This window comes from Erpetoichthys calabaricus, chromosome 15 (assembly GCF_900747795.2).
Source record: "Erpetoichthys calabaricus chromosome 15, fErpCal1.3, whole genome shotgun sequence".
Lineage (NCBI taxonomy): Eukaryota > Metazoa > Chordata > Cladistia > Polypteriformes > Polypteridae > Erpetoichthys > Erpetoichthys calabaricus.
The window spans coordinates 10,357,117-10,376,409 of record NC_041408.2 but is presented as its reverse complement, the minus strand read 5'-3'; the positions used below and the strand labels follow the sequence as shown (position 1 = coordinate 10,376,409).

At 39.9% G+C, this 19,293-nt stretch overlaps 1 protein-coding gene across 1 annotated transcript in view; it reads right to left on the bottom strand.

Moving 5' to 3' along the window:
- heca (hdc homolog, cell cycle regulator) overlaps positions 1-19,293 on the bottom strand; it is a 63,930-nt gene that overhangs the window by 27,135 nt on the left and 17,502 nt on the right. The window lies entirely within an intron of this gene.

Genomic DNA, 19,293 nt, shown 5'->3' with positions numbered 1-19,293 from the left:
TGCAGAAGGGAAATAAATAAATAAATAAATAAATAAAATATAAAAAGCAGTCACATACTAGACTTTTTCCACTTTCACTGCATGGCATTCAGTGACTTGTACACGTCAGTCTGATGTATATAGACACACTCGCAGAAAATAAAGAACACCTTGAAGATTTACCTGCCACTTCTGTTAACCAATTACAATTAAAGAGGTGATGATTAAAACAATGTTTCCAAACCTGTTTAATCCAATTCAGGGTTACTGGATGTAATGTGGGCACCAGACTATCTCAGGGCATGAATTAAATATTAGCTCTTCTGGTTGGAATATACAGGGTGGCACAGGGAAACGGGAAATTTTAGAACTAGGTGTTGGCGACCCTGGGGCATCGTCAACAGTTGTTTGGGACCAATGTGACCTCATTTAGAACCCCTTGCTATTAGTTATAATGGAGCAGTGGAGTGGTGTGCAATGAATGAGCGTTCGCTGTGAAAGCCTTTTATAAGGACAGTGATAGTGTGACTGCAGCTCAAAGGAAATTTCAGCGTCATTACCAGTTAGGACGTCATGACCGTGTCCCATCTGCTCATGTGATTACAACATGGGTGTGTAATATTTTCGAAGAAACAGGTTCAGCCTTAAAAAAAAAGAAGTCCCCAGGTGGAGCCACTTCACATACTGCCTGACTATCGGTGGCAGCTATTTGACGATTGTTTGGAAGGCGCATCATTTCACACAATGGCCTCCAAGATCCCCAGATCTCACGGTTTGTGATTTGTACTGCACACGTCCTGCAATCATTGGTGAACTAAAAAGGAGGATTGAAGAGGAAATCGCTGGCATTCCTCTTGCCATGTTACGTCGAGCAATGCAGAATTTCCACAACAGGCTGTCAGAATGTGTATGGAGAAATGGACAACACCTTCGTGATGTTTTCTTTAAAACATAAAATGAATATTGAATGAACATTGATTACCATTATTAATTGCATATCCTGTACAATACATTTCATCATTAAATATATTTTGTAATGTGTTTATTTGTTCATTGAGCGTTAATTGAAAATTTAACCGTTTACCTGCGCCACCCTGTATTTGTGGCCTTTGTTTCCTCCAAGATTTGTAGCCTTTAATATCTTAAGATGCTCATCACCAAATCCGGATGAAATTAAAAAAAAAAAAAAAAAATTCTCATAAAAACATTGAACATTGAATCTGAGGCTCCAACTGCTTTGTTTTTGCAAAATTGACATCCCATTTAAGCTTTCACCCCCAATGTCAGTATTCTTTTTCAGAGTTAAAGTTAACATCTTATAAACGGCAAGAATGCAAAACCCTACTGCTTTCCACCATATTCTAAAATAAGATTTTCTAAATTCCTGGTCTAGATCAAGCAGGTTAGACAATGACAGGATTTTTTTTTTTAAAACTTGTTTAAGGAATTTCTAACAATAATAAATTTTTCTTCTTCCAGCAAATAATACATATGAATACATACATTAAAGTAATGAAAGTTAATTTTTGCATTATAGAGGGTGGAATAAGTCACGTTAGGAGTTTTTTTTTTCTTACTTTGATGTAAACACAGAACTGGGAATATGTATAGAAACGACACCGTATAGTTGTGCAAAGCACCCAAACACAGTACCGGAATGTTCAGATTTACTGCATTGCACCATTTAAAGGACTGGAGAAGCAAAGCATTAAGTTAATGCTTGAAACACAAAATGTATTTCTCCCACATTCACAGAAATGGTACACCGCTTAAGTTAGCAGCTGCTGCGTAAGTTGTGATTCTATAGCTTTTGGACTCATTTTGGTTTTCACAGTGTTAAGGAGGAAATCACATGGTATGCATGAAAGATTATTTAATGCAAACCAGTGTGGTAACCCGGGCTATGGAGTCAGTAGACAAAACCACTGAAACCACCAACTCTGACTCGTCAATTTATGGCACCAATGATGACAACTCGTCAACTTATGGCACCAACGATGATGACTTTGACTCGTCAACTTATGGCACCAACGATGACAACTCGTCAACTTATGGCACCAACGACGATGACTTTGACTCGTCAACTTATGGCACCAATGACTTCAACTCACCAACTTATGGCACCAACGACTTCAACTCACCAACTTATGGCACCAACGACTTCAACTCGTCAACTTATGGCACCAACGACTTCAACTCGTCAACTTATGGCACCAACGACTTCAACTCGTCAACTTATGGCACCAACGACTTCAACTCGTCCAACTCGTCAATGACGATGACTCAGATTCATCAACTTATGGCACCAGCAACTCCAACCTCTCAATTTATGGCTCCAGCGACTCCAACTCGTCAATTTATGGCACCAAAGACTCCAACTCATCAACTTATGGCACCGACGACTCCGACTCGTCAATTCATGGTACCAACGACTGACTTGTCAATTTGTATTTTGACTCATATATTTACTATGTTGATTGAAAGCACATAACATACAAGATTTCATCGCCACCAATGTGAATCATCAGGCTAATTTTAGACCTCTAACCTATTAAAGTTTGGGTTTAAATGCTGTAGTAATGCCATTGTGGTTTTTTAAAATTATTATTTAGTAAAGAAGTTACAAACACTAGATAACATTAAACAAAAGACAACACTTAGAAAACTAAAAGAGGCTATATTTTTATCAAAAGGTTGGAAGAAAAATATAGTTTAATTGAACAAGTATATGTGAAACTGTAAATTTTAACACATTACAATTTACATTTAGTCGGAGTGGGTACTCTAGTTATCTCTTTTGACTACGACTTCACGGCCCTGGTGTTAACTACAGGACAATGCAATGCTTACACATGTGGCGCATTTCATTTTGGCTGGGGTTTATCGTGTCATAAGTAAAAACATATCAACCAAATGATTGATTGCTTTTCACTGTGGTGCTCAATTTTCATGTCAGTTTAAAATGCATTACAAAACGGTACTGTCATTTTAATTCATGTCCATAAATCGTGTGTCATAACTAAAAGCAAAGAAAAAGCATTGCACTTCGCGTATAGTAAATTGCATTTCCAATTCCAGGCCACACATTAATCATGCAAAACTGAATGTAATCAAATGACCAATCAGCGACAAAGTGGGGCATGAGGCATCAACAGCTGACTATGCCACAGAATGTACATTTCCTTCATAGTGAATGTGAGATCCCTAAAATGATATTTTAAAAGCCAAAACAATGTTTTGTAAAGTTGATCAAATCAAAATGTAAATCTGATCATTGTCTAATCAGACAAATGTGGCCAGCTAAAAGGAGACACTACATTTATCTACAAGTAGCTCTAAATGAGATGCAGGCGTTTTCCACTGATTGGAGATGCCACTTTTAACGGCAGATTCACAGCCATCAGGTGATTATTTTTTAAATTGGGAGTTGCTTCAAAAGACCGCTCAAAGGAGGAATGAGAGTATTTCTGCCCATTTTACATAAAAAATCTAATCACTGAGGGTTCTTATTAACTTTCTTACAGCATTTTGCTCAACTTTCAAAACCTTCTTCTGTCTCTCCTGATCCTAACTTACAAATTCACTGGCAAGCGATGCAAATACATAAATGAGCCCCTGGCACCGACAGGAGTGCGTTCTCTTCAGTTTATAAGTGTGGCTTGCAGCACAAAAGCTTCATATAGTAATTAAAAATTTACCTCCACTTTTTATGAATTTGTTCAACTGAGAAATTGAAGCAGCATGCCCTTTGGCACTCAGGTTTAGCATGCTGGCTTTAAAATAATGGCACACTTGGCAGTCGCACTGAGGTGCAATTGCAGCATTCTGTTAACAGATCGTCTATTTTCTCTATTCAACTTCATTTCTGTCACATTCACAGGAAGATGAAGCTTAACCCCCAAGTGCAGCAAGGCCAAAATGATCAAAACCTGTATTATAAAAACAACAATAAAGTTTTAAAAAAATGAGATCGATCACCTCCAATCTACTTCCATGAGGTTACACTTTCTGTTCAACCATCCATCATTGCTAGCTAGCACTTCTTCACGTCTATCCATCCACCCTCTCATGATCCATGTGACCATCAAGTTTAGGGTCACAGGAAAATAATTCCCTTAAATCAAACAAATGTCTCTCACTGCTCTCAATGGGAAAATAAGATCTACATTTGCATTAGCCGACTCTCAATGGCATTGTCACGTTAACGTCATTTGTGATGGGCTATGAACACAGAAGTGTATACAATAGGACAATGAATTTTCCAGCACCCTAAAAGTGCTTCACAAGATGTCAAAGAAATAGTCAGAAGTAAAGAAAAACAAGTCAGATTAGGCGAGAATAATCTACATCTACATATACACATACATACATACACACACACACACACACATACACACACACATATATATATATATATATATATATATATATATATATATATTATATACATTATATAGTGTGTGTATGTGTGTTTATATATATTATATACACACATACACACACACATATACATATATATATTCATGGCATTCGTAGTCTGAATCATAATCTGATTGTATCGGTGGTTACCTACCAGGTAATGCTTGTGGTTGGTCAGCAAGTCAGCAAACATCCGCCAAGGTGCCCTCTTCCAGTTGTGAGAAGCAGATCATAGAATGGTTGAAATAGTTTTACTGCCAAATAATGCAAAGAGAACGCGACACGTGTACATATACATATGTCATATAGTTTTACTGTCAAATAATGTAAAGAGTACGTGATATGTGTTTCGCCCTTATTTGGGCTCATCAGGCGTACACACTCCACTGTACCCCTCGCGGGGATCAAGCCTTGGACGTCAGCGTCAGAGGCAAAGCCCCTTTACGCTGCGCGACGGCATGTGGTTCATTTATTTGACAGCCTAGAGACTGGAGTAATTACATTCATAGCATTTGTAGTCTGAAACACGATCCGATAGTATGGGGGGTTACGTACCAGGTAACGCATGTGGTTGGTCTGCAAATCGGCAAACATCCGCCACGCCCTCTCAGGTGCGAGAAGCAGATCATAGAATGTTCTATATATATTATATACATATACACATACATACACATATGTTATGGCCGAAACTGACCAAAGCGGGAAGTGTCTGGCCAAATCGGGAAATGGCCAATGTCGCTGTAAATTGACCGGCCAATGTCCGAGCTTTTCCTTGATTTCTGGATTTGGCCAGCCAGCTTGTGAAACAGCATGGGGCGATAGGCCAAAATCGGAAGAAAAAAGGCATGAGCAGCGATTTGTTTCGCACTTAGTAGTGCAATTGCATCGAGTGTAGCCTTGGTGGCTCTTGTTCAGAAAGCGGACGCCACTTGGTTGTTTCACAATAATTAAGATTAGGTATATAAGTAGGTTTCACATTTCTGTTATCATTTTAGCCCTAAAATAGTGACTGAACATGACGGATCTATTTTATTGACCTTAAGGTTAGTGTTTGGGCGACTCAAGTGGCGCCTGCTTTCTGAACAAGACCCGCGGACAGTCTTACATCAGCACATCGAATTTTGGCCAGGGAGTTCTCACCACTTCATGAAATGGCCGGCTAAAGTAGCACATACACTGGTCATTTCTAGTAATTCGGACTTTGGACACAACTCTTGGCCAAAGTGCGAAATGGCCGGCCAATTTTGGAATTGGCCAAACTTTGGGTTTCAGCTGTAACATACTGTATATATCTTTATATATAATCTTCATTTGGATCTTGATCTTTGTTTGTCCGCGAATTCACTGCCTTGTGTGGTGTTCCTGCTGTGTTCAGTAGAGGGCAGTAGTGATGGAGGAGGAGAGGAAGTGAGGGGGAGGATCGTTGGATGAGGTTGGAGTGTGATGATTAAAGAGGATTGAACTAAAGGAGACTATGTGCTGTTTGTACTGGCTGAATACACAATACCTTGGTTGTTACTTTTGTTTACAAACACTGTCGATAGCACTCTTTGTGTTTAGATCTGGCATCGACACCGCGCTTTGTGTTTAGATCTGGCGTCGACACCTGCTTCGTTGTCGAGACTGTGGTTTTTTGTGTTTCTATCGACCATTGTTGGCAGCACTTCATCCAAATTGAATGTGCACCCACTTCTTGGAGTCGGCAGTCAGAGTATATAAGTCGGACACACTTCTGTGATTTTCCATCAGTCGGTGTTTGGAGTTCAAGAAAGAAGCATTGGTTCTTCCTTACTCTTTGGATTGCCACAAAGCAACCTGTGAGATTGGAGAAAGGTTGAGAAGAGATTGTGAGAGGAAACGACATCGTCATGAAAACAAGACGGACTGTGAACGGAGAGAAGCAGAAATGCTCCTCCACCACCACATAATTACTATTTGGACAGTGATTCCAAGTAGGCTGTTCCTATCGAATCAATGTCCAAGGGTTCTGTTTTGTAATTTTGTTTCCCTTATAAAAAAATCATAATGCTGTGCGACGAAGGGCCCAGTTCACGACTGGCAGCCGCGTTTAGACAGGGAGCCCTTCACAGACAACTTTAACACGCGCAACGTAGTTGGGCACACATGGCTAGTATATATATATATATATATATATATATATATATATATATATATATATATATATACACATATATATAAATCCAAAGTCTGAATGTCTGTATCAATGTCTGTCCGCTTTTCACAAGAGAACTACTTAGCGGATTTAGATCAGGTTTTTTTCTATAGTTTGCTTGAACATTCCGGTTGATTTTGCGACTTCTCTCATCGCGCGAAGAATCATAGTAGGGGAGGGGGAAGTGTGACGTCAGGAGTGGGGAGTCGGGTGGGGCCTTTCTCACTCACGCGCCAGCCTCCGATCGAGTCGCTCTGCCTCTCGCCACAGTTTGGAGTGCACCTTGCTTCCACTTAGCTAGCGATACCTGTTTGCTTATTGATTTTTAAAATTGTCCTGTTTCACTACTACGCAGGCAGAACCATGGGGGACAGAGAGTAATGAATAAGTACAAATAATAAATCGATATAAGCTTACACAACACAGATTTATAATTCGTTGAAAAGTAGAATCTAATACACTGTATAATAGTGTATTCTAAGTCTCTAAAGAGGACTCTGATGATAAGATCAGACGGCCAGGAAGGTGGACAACAATCACTAAGATACTCTACTGATCTTATCTGGCCTTTATGACAGAATGGCCAGACAGAAGCCTCTCCTCAGTAAAGAACACATGAAAGCCGGTTTGGAATTTGTACCTAGAGCAGTGATTCTTAACCTTTTTTGAGTCACGGACCCCTTTCAGAATCAGATGAAAGGTATAGATCCCCTTCTCCAGAAATATTAAACACAACTTTGCATGCAATGAATATAATGTACTTTATTTATAGAGAGTTGATTGTCTCATACATATATGACACACACAAAGTATTGTTAACCTTTAAAGTAAACAATCTTTAAAAAAAAAAAAAACTCCTTTTTATGCAAAAAGTAATGGCCACTGATTATATTATGTGAATTTCCCATTGGGATTAATAAAGTATCTATCTATCTATAATTATGAAATACAATCCTCTTGTGCAAATTAAAACAGATCTATGTTTTCTACTACCATTAATACTACTACTGCCACATATACCCTAAATCGACAGTACCTGGCTGTAAAGTGAATATAAATGTTAATTTTTATCTGACCCTCACGGACCCCCTGAAACCGATCCACGGACCCCCTAGGGGTACACAGACCTCAGGTTAAGAACCCCTGCCCTAAAAGATTCTCAGAGAAACAATCAGACACTCTGAAGGAGTGTGAAGGTAGCCACCCATCAGTGGTCTGCATCCAACCTGACGAGAGTTTGGGAAAATCTGAAGAGAAGACTGGCAGAAAAATCTCCAAATAGCCGTGTCCGTCTCCGTGGGTGTGAAAGCACGACCGTGGGGAGTTAATGAGGTAATTAGGGTGAGTCGCACCTGCATATGAGGGTGTCATCATTCTCAATTGCTTCATCGGCTTCTTGCAGTGTGCGATTCACAAGACACTGCGCCCACGGAGCCGTGCAAGTACAGGCTGGCACAGGGGGAAGAGAAAGGAAAAAAAATGATGAAAAAGCGAGGAAAAGATGACTAAAGGGCAGTCTCGGGAGGATGATCTGGCCACCTAGAAGAGAACTGTAGCATGAACGGGGGGCCCGCGAAGGAGTGTAGGCTTTGACGGTCTAGGGGCTGGTTTGCCTAACTGAATAATGACATGGAGTGGGACAAGCATGGTGAAGGAGCTCCCTATGCTTCTGAGGTATGACTGCAGAAGCATGAAGGAAGATGGAAGGAGAGCCGACCTCAGACGGTCTGGCTGCGCAGTTAGAAGGCAGCCAAGATGGGGGGGCGGAGGATAACGTTTGTGGCTGCCGAGTGTCCACCGGCGGCGCTAGTAATAGATGAGCCGGGGGAGCTGAAGAAGGAGGTGGGCTGAAATCAGGAGTCGTCAGTGACTGCATTTTAACCTCTGCTTTTATTGGATTTATTTATTATGGTTTTAATCCCCTACTTATGGATTTATTTATTTATTTATGGACATTTGGAACACTGCACTGTTTTAGTTTTTTTGTTTGTTGTTGAATAAAAACAACTTTGCACTTTTCCATCATCTCCTTGCTCCATGTGAGATCTGTCCCCATTAGTCTGCTCAGTTCGGTCATGACTATCGACGGTGTTGGGTTCAAGGGACTCCCATATGTGAGGAGGGGGTCTGGAGTGGACCCACATCATCACAGTCAGACCCAAGAAGACTCCAGGCTGGAATCGCTGCTCGAGTAAAGAGTCTCAATACTGGTGTTGATGTGATATTTGAGTTTTATATTTTTAATACATTTGCAAACATTACTAAACTCTTGCTCTCGGCTTATCATTCTGGGACATTAAGGGATGCTTGATGAGGAGAAAACATGAATTTAAATGTTTTTGGCAGAAGGCTGCCACATAGCAATTATGTAAAACATTAAGAGACATGAAAGCTTTCTGAAGGCCCTGTATGTGCACTATACAATTTTGAAACATGTCCAGAATTTGTTACATGTTACAGCACTCTGAACCTGCACTAAGCGAAGGGCACAACACAGAAGAAGTATTGATGCGTCTCAGCACACTACTGTGCTGCCCTAAAGTGTTAATTTAGAATTAAATTTAACTTGTGTCAGTATAATTGTTTGGATCCTGGTGCTTTAGGTTTATTGTCTACTGTCAAACAGATTTTATTTACTCGTGAGGACCACAATCACAGCCAAACTAGTTTCCTATGTCAAACACCTTTGTTCAACTTGACATCTGGTATGGAAGCGGGGCAACAGAAATGTATTAGGTAAGCTGTTCTGTGTTTTCTATTAAATAACATGAAATTATGCCATTTAATGTATTCTTACTGATTATGGTGCTAGAGAATGATGACATGTTGCATTTACATGTGACAATACAACTACAACACCAGTCATTTTTCTCAAACCAAACGGTGTCATATCATCTCTCATTTTCTTAACTGCTTTTACTGGTGAGGGTCACAGTTGCAGAAGTCCAGGACTTCATGTCCCCATCTACAGATTCCAGCTCTTCCTGGGTACTTCCCACTCAATCCCAAGCAAGCAGAGATACAGAAGCTCTCCAGAGTGTCTCAAGTCTGCTGCAGCATCTCCAGCCCAATGGAATTTTGCACAGAGGAGCTCTAGGGGGAGCAACCCTACCAGTTGGTCAAAGCACCACAACTGTCTCCACTTGATCTGTGAATTTACTCTGAGGCTTTCTCAAATCAATTAGCTTCTCACCCTATGATAAGATTTTTGAACAGCCACCCTGTGAAGAAACCTCAGTTCTGGCACTTGTGTCCACAATCTCATTCTTTTGCTCATCACCCACAACTCATGACCACAGGTGAGAACAGGGGTGTAAGATCAACCAGTAAACTGAAAGTTTTGTCTTTCAACCCAGATCTTGCTTCACCACCATGGACCAGTACAGCAACCACCGAACAGCTGCCATCACTCCAATCCAGTAGTTGACCTCATGTTGCCTTTTCCCATCACTTGTTAACAATATCCCCTGATATTTGAACTCTTCCAGTAAGGGAAGTTGTTCCCACTTCAACTGGAAAAAGCAACTCTTGACCAAGACAGAACGAACCACAACCTCAGACTTGGAGGGGCTCATTCTCAGCCCAGCCACTTCAGCATGCACTGGAGTGATTTGCTGCCAAGTGTGAAGGTAACAGACAAATGAGGCAAAAAGGACATCATCATCTTGTGTATAGCAATGATGCTGCCTAGCCACCCTAACATCTTCTGATAAAAATTGATGTACAGTCGACCCTTGATATACGACCGGCCTGACATGCGAACAACTTGGTTTACGACCAAAATTTTTGTTTTTTGAATTACGACCAAGGTTTTGCGTTATGACCCGAATGCTGTCACGTGTATCCACTTGTGCGATTGTAAACAAACAGCCGAGAGCGTTTGTAAGCGTCAGTCGGAGCCCAGATACATGTGTTTGTGGACGTAATTTCGGTCAGTGCAGTGATTTATATAATTTATTTCGATAATTGCTAAGGAAGGAAGAGAAGTAAAGAAAGCGATCACAATCGAAACGAAGAAGGAAATTGTGTGGAAATATGAGAGTGGCGTTCGTGTGACCGATCTCCCTAATATGTACAGCATGTCGAAATCCACCATCTCGACAATTTTACAAAGAAAAGATTTGTATAAGGAAACTCCTTCCAAACAATAACCACCTTCCATTTCATTCTCTTCCTCCTTCCTTCCTGCAAGCCAAAGATGTCAACTTAAATGGTGAGTACAGTATGAAATTGTTGTTTCTGGTAGGCTAGGCACTTTTTATAACTTTTTGGTTAGTACATTAGAAAAATTATTGGTGTTTTTGGTAAATTATGCACATTATACAACCCTTTTTTATTAAAAAAAAGTTAAGTAAGTGTTGCTGTGGGAGGTTCAGAACACATTAAGGGCATTTCCATTATTTCTTATGGGAAAAATAGTCTTGACTTACAACCAACTTGAGTTACAACCAGCCCTCGCGAACGAATTGAGTTTGTAAGTCAAGGGTCCACTGTACTGTCAATGAACACCACAAAACAGGAGTGGTGACAAGACACAACCTTGATGGAATCTGACACCCACACCAAACAAACCTGACTTAACATCAAGGATTTTGGAACACGGCTGTCATTGCATTCTTATAGGACTAGGGTGCTTTGTCCCCTGCTCGCTTTGCTTGCCGACCCCTCCCGGCTTGTGCTACATGCCAGCCACTTTGTGTCTCTGCCACTCACGTATGTGGATTTCACTTTCACCAAACAACCAATCTTTTAATTCTCGCGGAAACGCCTCTTCATTGGGAAGAAACACTACTTTTCCGTGATGACAACACAAATTAGACAATCTACAACTCTCTGCCTTAAAGTTTAAATCCAAACAATATATTTGATCGCTTTTCGCTGTTCTGTTATTTCACCGAGTAATAATTTCCGTTTGTTTGCGCTAATGAAATCTTTACTATCATTTTTTTGAGACTTTCGAATTTTAGTACTTTCGCTATCTCTCACCTGCTCTGCATGTGTATTGCGCCAATGTTTTTGAATTCTTTACAACATTCTACTTTGTCATCTACTCTTTGTCTTTTATTTCCAGCCCTGGGCGTGGATAAATCTCTTGGCACAAACTCTCGTCTCGAGGGACTTGAAAGTATATCTCTGAAAAAGTCACATCTCATCCCAGGATTTTTTTTATATAATAAAGAGAAATGAGTAGCACGCAAGAGCGGCCCCTGTTACCCCATACCCCTGCAGCACTTCCCACAGCACATTACGAGGGACACGGTCAGGTGCCTTTTCCAGATCTACAAAACACAAGTAGACAGACTTTGTCAATTAAGTATAACCTTTAAACCAGACTTGGAGCAGTTTTCTGTTGAGCAAGAATATGACAAGATGCTCTAAATTTCAAACAGTCTTTACTGAGCGGATTATCTGCATTTACACAGGGGTAATCCTCCTTTCAGTTTTTAAACAGGAAGCTGACAGACAGATGCAAACTGGATTAGTAATCACAGCTAAACACATACTTAATATACACACATATGTTTGAAAACTGTACATGAAGGAATCCTCTCACAACACAGGGTGAGGTCTGGCACTTCCCCACATGGTGCCGTAAGATGAAGGTGCTCTAGTTCTGCTTTGGTACCAACTGATCAAGATACCCTTTATTTGTACAGCATTGTCACCAAGATGACAGCAAAACAATGAATGCCTGTGTAAACAAATGATGAAATACCAATTTATTTATTTTTTTTAAATATAGACGGGCGATTACTACTGGGTGTTTTCTTTGCCAAGTATGTATGACTATAGATCGGAGCCGCTCCCAAATGGTAAACAAAGCTCTTCATGAATCTACCACAGATGACACCTTAAGATGATTCCTACGTTTAGCACCCCACCTATTATCAGACTTCTAAATAACACCCTCTGTGCACGCTGAACTAACATTTGATGCGCAGCAGGCCTATGGCATAACCAAACTAAGCAGCTACATAGGGCCCCACTGCCACTAGGTGGCCCCCTATCTGCTTGGCCTGTCACTGAAAACAGGAAATAGGAAAAATGGGAAGTTGACAAATGACAACAAGGCTCAGGAGTAAGAGGGTGCACTCCAAGCACTGGATATACGTTGATCGTGTTTAACATTCTAAAGGCGGAAATTCTAACTCTTTGATCATACTCATCCATCGCGAATTCTCTTTGACCGCATTCAACTCTCACAAACCCCTTCCTCGACACGCCAAAGTCCACCACCACCACCACCACCCCATCTTCCATCATGCTCATTACTCTAGGGGAGACAACCACTTGTGTAAATTTTTAACATGGTTCCTTCAGGCTATATTTAGTTTAGGGCCTAACCAATAAATATAAAACCAGCGCTGATTTGATGCCTCAATGATCACAATAGAAAATACACGGACAACGAAGATGTTGATTAGTGAATACATCTGAGGATGTGTTCTGGATTTTGGCCTGCTGATGACAAAAATCATCTTTAAACTTTTCTATCAATATCATTTTATTGCAATTGTCCATTTTTGTGATTTCCTCTCATGTAATAAGTACACATGTTCAGTTAAACAACTACAACTGGAACATAACTAGTCATAGCGGAGAGGAAAATTAAAACAAAACTGAGTGCCATTATGAACAAAGCTGCACATCGTCTCTCTCACACCAACACAGAGGACTATAAGCCAACAAATCACTCAACCAAAATGAGTCAAGAAACACGACTGGGGCTCCTTTGTACTAACAGCAATATGGCCGTATGAAGCTTCCATGTGACTGTCTGCCAAGTCAGAGGTTTTCCTTCCTTCCTTTTTAGTCATTCTGATGTGTTTTCAGACCACAGTGTGTGTGTTTATATTTATTTATCTATTTATGTACTTAAAGAGCTTTTGGAAAAAGCCAAATTCCCCCTGGGAACAAATAAAGTTCTATTGAAGCCAGGGGTTCTCAAAGTCAGTCCTGGGGACCCCTGTGGCTGCAGATTTTGTTCCCAAAATACAAAATCTGGGACATAACAGTTTACTTAATTAGTCCAGGAGTCCAATTGTTTCTATCCTTATCCCTTGACTCTAAAAAAAGATCTAGGTAAGGACTAAGGTTGCAAGGTTCTGGTTCTGAAAAAGTAGTGAAGGACCAAATTTTTAAAACTTTATTGTATCAGCATGTCCTCTCTCTAATGATATAATCCCGTTATGTTCTTCATTGTATTGGAGAATTTCAAAGGAGAAGCTCTGCTTGTATTAGCGAAGCAGGGAGGTGTGCGTTTACGTGCCGCAATAGTGAAGTGTGTGACTGTATGGTGCACCAAGAAGGCTGGAGGGAGATGAAGGGGTCAGGGGGTTTTTATATGGTGGTGGGTAGTTATCCGTTATTCGTTTTAATAACAGTACGGAAGTCTGTAAGCTGGTATCGATTCCAAAGTCAAAATTTTAGTACCGGTTCAACACTATTAAGGACTGCTATTCTATTAATTATAAATCTATGTTATGTATGTGCGTAATTCATTTATTTTTTGCACGTTACTTTACATTTTCAATTTTATCTATTATTGAATTGCTTTTCTATTATTGAAACTACTTCTTGCAAAGCACTTTGAGCTACATATGTGTTTGAAAATGCGCTATAGAAATAATTGTTGTACTACGAATGGGACACGTGTGCTAAAAAGTCTCATTACATTAAAAACGACTGGCTGCTCCATAAGGCACATAAACCACTTGTAGACCCAACAAAGATATTTCATCTCCTCTTCATATAAGATTTGACCTGGTGACAAATTCTGTGAAAGGTATGAACAAGGAAGGTGAATGATTTCAATATTTGAGGCAGACCCCGGCAAGATTAAAGAAGGCATTTTGGTTGGTCCACAAATCAGATGTGTCATCAGTGATGAGTAGTTTGAAGACCTAATAGTGTGGGGCTGGAGGAAAACTGCATGGATGGTGTTGAGAATTTTCTTGGCAAATGCAGAGCACCAAACTACGTCCATCTGGATGACAACATGTTACAAGCAAACAAAATCATCAAGATTTATTTTCTGCATTCACATTTGGTGCAGTGAGTGACGAACATGGTGAAAGGTTTCATCAGGACATTGCAAAGATTGAACAGCAGTATGAGGGCAAGTGGCATTCAACGTTGGCCGGAAAATGAAATGAGAAGCATCAAATGCTGGATACAAACGATTATCAAAAGCAAATCATATTAGCTTAATTGTCAGCATCATTATTCAATGAAAATGTGAAATGCAATAAAAGTTAAGGTTTCTACAAATTCCTACACAATACAGTCAATCTGGCATCATATTTGTGCTAAGCTTGAAGCTCATCATCATAATCACTATAAATGTTTCAGGAAGTAAAGCTTTTGAAAAAAATTGTTTTCCAGTGCTAAAAATAATCGAATGGCTTTTTAAAAATGTTTTAATTTCTCTTGTAGCGGGGCTACATAGTAATAGTGTTTTCAATGTATGTGCTGAGTGCGTTTTGTTTCCATCATCCTGTTTGTGGTTTATAATGTGTGCGTCAGTGAATGTTGTCCCCGTAAATACAGAGGGAATGGATGAGGGAGACAGACCGCAGCCGCAAGATGGAAAGCACCTGATCACAATCAATTACATCCGGCTCTTTACTATTTAAACGATCAGGAGGGAAAAAAGAGGAGGAGAGAAAGGAGAAAGACGGAGATTCAAATTAACGACAATGAACCACCATTTCCAGCTATTTTTCACATTGCGCTTTGTATCCAGTTTGTTTTTCATTCCGCCAGATTTACTACAGTTCAATCATCGGCAGAGACCCCGGGGTTGGTCTTCATTATCCACCACACGCCGAGGAAACACGGTGAGATTGTTCCATTTTTCCGGGAGATTCAAACACATCCATTCTTTGTTGACCATTCATCCGTATTCAAGACAGTAATATACCCGGACTCAAGTTCACGATCATTGTCATTTCCGTATTCATTCATTATTGTTATTTGTGTTGTGTGTGTTATACGTTACAGGGGCAAGGGAGGGTTTGTTATTGTATATATGGTGTTTTCACATTGTTGCTTTCGTGGAGGGATATACATATCTATATATATTCTACGTGGGGAATGTGCAGTATTGTTTTGTTGTTGTGTTTCATTTAATATATTTATTCACTTATTTGACATACCTGCTTGTGTGTGCTCGTGATTCACCGTCAATTGAGGATAAAATATTATTTGTTAGAGGTACGGTTTGGTATATGTAGATTCATCTCAGTAATTTACCCAGGCCACAGGTCTTGGTAGTGTAGCTGCCAGCTGGGTAAGGGGTCGGCCATTACACACTGTCGTAACTGGTAGCTATTATTAATTGGCAAACTATTTACCATCCACAACACAATACTAAATAGACTTTGTCCTTTTTCTAGACAGAATGTTCACACAGTACTCTCACTGATAATCAAGTTGGCACAACTCAAATTACCATATATACTCGCGGATAAGTCGGGGCTTGATTTTACCGTATACTTCCAGGTACTTTATAATGTCGGTCGTATAAGTCGAAAACTCACACTATTGATCTAAGAGATTACGATATGCTAATGCCCACCTGAGAGAGTGACCATGGAGCACACAGTCTTTTTTATCTATGTGGGTGTGGCAATGCGCTGTATCTCTCTCTATTGTGCCTACGTGGCCACATGGTAATACCCAAACTATTCCGAAGCGACATTTGCACTGTTTTGTGTTTTTTGTATCTCACAACCTCATACACCTTTACTGTAAGAGCATCCCTTATCTACAATGGAGTGTTTGATCAGAAGAAAATATGAAGCTGGTTTTAAATTAAAAGTCATTGACGTGGCAAAAGAAATTGGTAACTGCACTGCTGCAACAAAATTCAGTGTGTCTGAGAAACTGGTGTGAGACTGGAGGAAGCAAGAAAATGTGTAAAAAATAAAGAAATAAAAATCAAGGGTCGCATTTTTGAACAGGCATATAAGTCGGGGGCAGATTTTATGATCGATTTTTCGGGTTTCAAGACCGGACTTATACACGAGTATATACAGTATACTTGCACTGCCTGCTTTAACAAAAGCAAAGCCGCATATCAAAAATTCCTAAAATCTGGTTTTCACTTTTTCATGCTGGGGTATTAAGGGTTCATTGACGAGGGAAAGAATGCATTGAAACAGTTTTAGCATAACGCAGCAACATAAAGTGTGAAATGGTCTGAAGACTTTCTGCGCGCACTCCATAGGTTTGCCTGATGTGTACGCTTAGTATTTATCGTCCTTTTCAATGAATCGATTTCTTCTTATGTGACCCACTTTGCTCATTGACAACTAGAGCTGTGACCCTCAGGAAAAAACAAAAAAGGTTCAGACCCATTGCTCTAAGTGAACAATAATGAAACAAGTGTACAACAGCAAGTCATTTTGAATGAAGGCCTCAACTACTGTAAGTAAAAAGGGAAGAAATAATTGATGCCAACATTTAATATCGACATAATGAGTTTGAACTAACTTCAATATGAATTGTCAATGTGAAAGAGGGGCTCTCCTTTTTGAATCTTATGTGCTACTGAACTGCATGAAAGTCAGGAGAAGTAACCTGCCATTTATTTTAAATCCTAGATGAACATGTTTCTCTTAAACTCGACTCTTCTAACCCAGTGCTTCATAAACCACTCTCTCCTAACAATGAGCCAGACGGAGAGGACAATTTAATAAGCTCCATGCTCCAAGCAGAAATCATTATTTTTGCTGAAACATTGTAAAGCCAAACGACTCGCTTCCCTTCTGCGTGATTTCTAATTACGCCAATCCTCAGCCATCTTTAGGCTTAAAAAGCAAGAAGAGAAAGAAGAAGATGCACAGCAGTTTATTAAAATTTTCCAACAGACAACTCCCCACCCCAAACCACTCCATCAAGGTCGGGGACTCCTCACAATTTGCAAAAATGCATTTTTAATCTTTTTTACAGTGTGCAAACAGCGTACGTCTTTTAGAGAGGGCAAGAACTTTAATTATTACCTATATATCAAGCTTAAGATTTCTTTTCATTGTTATGCTGATGACACATAGGTTTATATTCCTGAGTGCAATTCTACAATGAATCAGTGGCATAACTGTCTTGATGAATTGAGATCCTGGATGGCTGACGATTTTCTTGATCACAAACACAATAAAACGCAGCCTGCAGCCAAAGCTGAAGTTGGATTTTAATTTCTTGGCACTTTTGCGGACTTCTGCAGACCTCAAGTTTCCACTTTTGGGGTTACTTTTGACAGTAACCTCTTTTTTGAGAAACAGATTTCATTTTGTAGTCTGTATACAGCAGGGGGCGCTAGCTACCTTGTTGGAATAAGTTCTTTTGTAATTGCAGTGTGTTACATAACCCGAAACTATATAGATATAATATAAAAAGGCGATACCCCTCCCTTAGTGATACGGTGGTAAGGAATCACATATTAAAGAAAGCAAAGTTATTTCTCCTGACGGTTTACGCGGTATAACAGACGAGGAAGTCAGGACCAAAACCCAGTTTGGGAGTGGGGGCCCGATGTATAGAGTCTGCCATTTTCGTTGCTGCACTGGAAGGATTTTCCAAATCGGATGATGTTATCTCCCGTACGTCCGTTGGCTTCAAAGGTGTGCCGGGCAATGTTCCAAGGCTTCATACTCTTTCTCCACGTGCAGGCCCCCACTTAGGTAAATCATGCCATTCCAAACAAGGAAAAGATCCAATTTCATGCTGACTCTGACACACAGAAATAGTACAATGTCCGTTTCACAGTTGTCCTCAACTTGTCTCATTTTAAAAAGCTTGCCTAGCAGTTCTTATATGGTAAACTCCTATGTGCAGCTTTGTGTTAGCTGTACATGTGAGTAAAAAGGAAAAGTAGATTTAAAATATGTTTATACAGAGCACAGTGACATATTAAATTTATATTCTGATTACATGGTCACAAGTTGTTTTTTTCCGGCTTCGTCTTTTAGCCAATGTTAAGCCTCTTTAATCTCCTAGGGATCTTGAGAATGTTACTCATACTTTTTATTTTTAATTTTTCTCGACTTGATTACTGTAATTCATTGTATTCTGGGATCAGCAAATCCCGGATACGCAGGCTGCAGTTGGTGCAGAATTTCGCTGCTTGCTTTTTTGGTTGGGGCAAGAATGTTTGCCTCGGTATCCCCAATTTTGGCCTCTTTGCACTGGTTGCCAGTTAGTTTTAGAATTGATTTTAAAACTTTGCTGCTGGTTTTTAAATCTTCACATGGGCATGCTCCCACCTACATATCTCAACTGTGTGTTTTATATCAGACACCCAGACAGCTTAAGTCTACCAGTCAGTTGTCTCTAGTGGTCCCTTGTACTAAGTGTAAAACTAAGGGTGACGGGGCCTTTGCAGCTGCTGCACCACGTTTGAAGAATTCTTGACTACACTAAGGAGGCACCTTGAGGTATTTGTTCACAACTACACTGAAGATTCATTTCTATTCTTTAGCTTTTTGTGATCGTCGGTGATACTGGTAATCTTACCTTCTTATTCACTGGTCTGTTTCGCTTTACTGTTGGTTGTATTATGTTTTATGTACCTTATGTTCTTTGTAAAGCACTTTGGCTACAGAATTACTGATGATGTATTAAATGTGCTCTATAAATAAACTGGCATTGACATTATTACATACATGATCATTTACCTTTATAAATCTTATTCTGTAAATGTGCGTACATGAACATGCTTC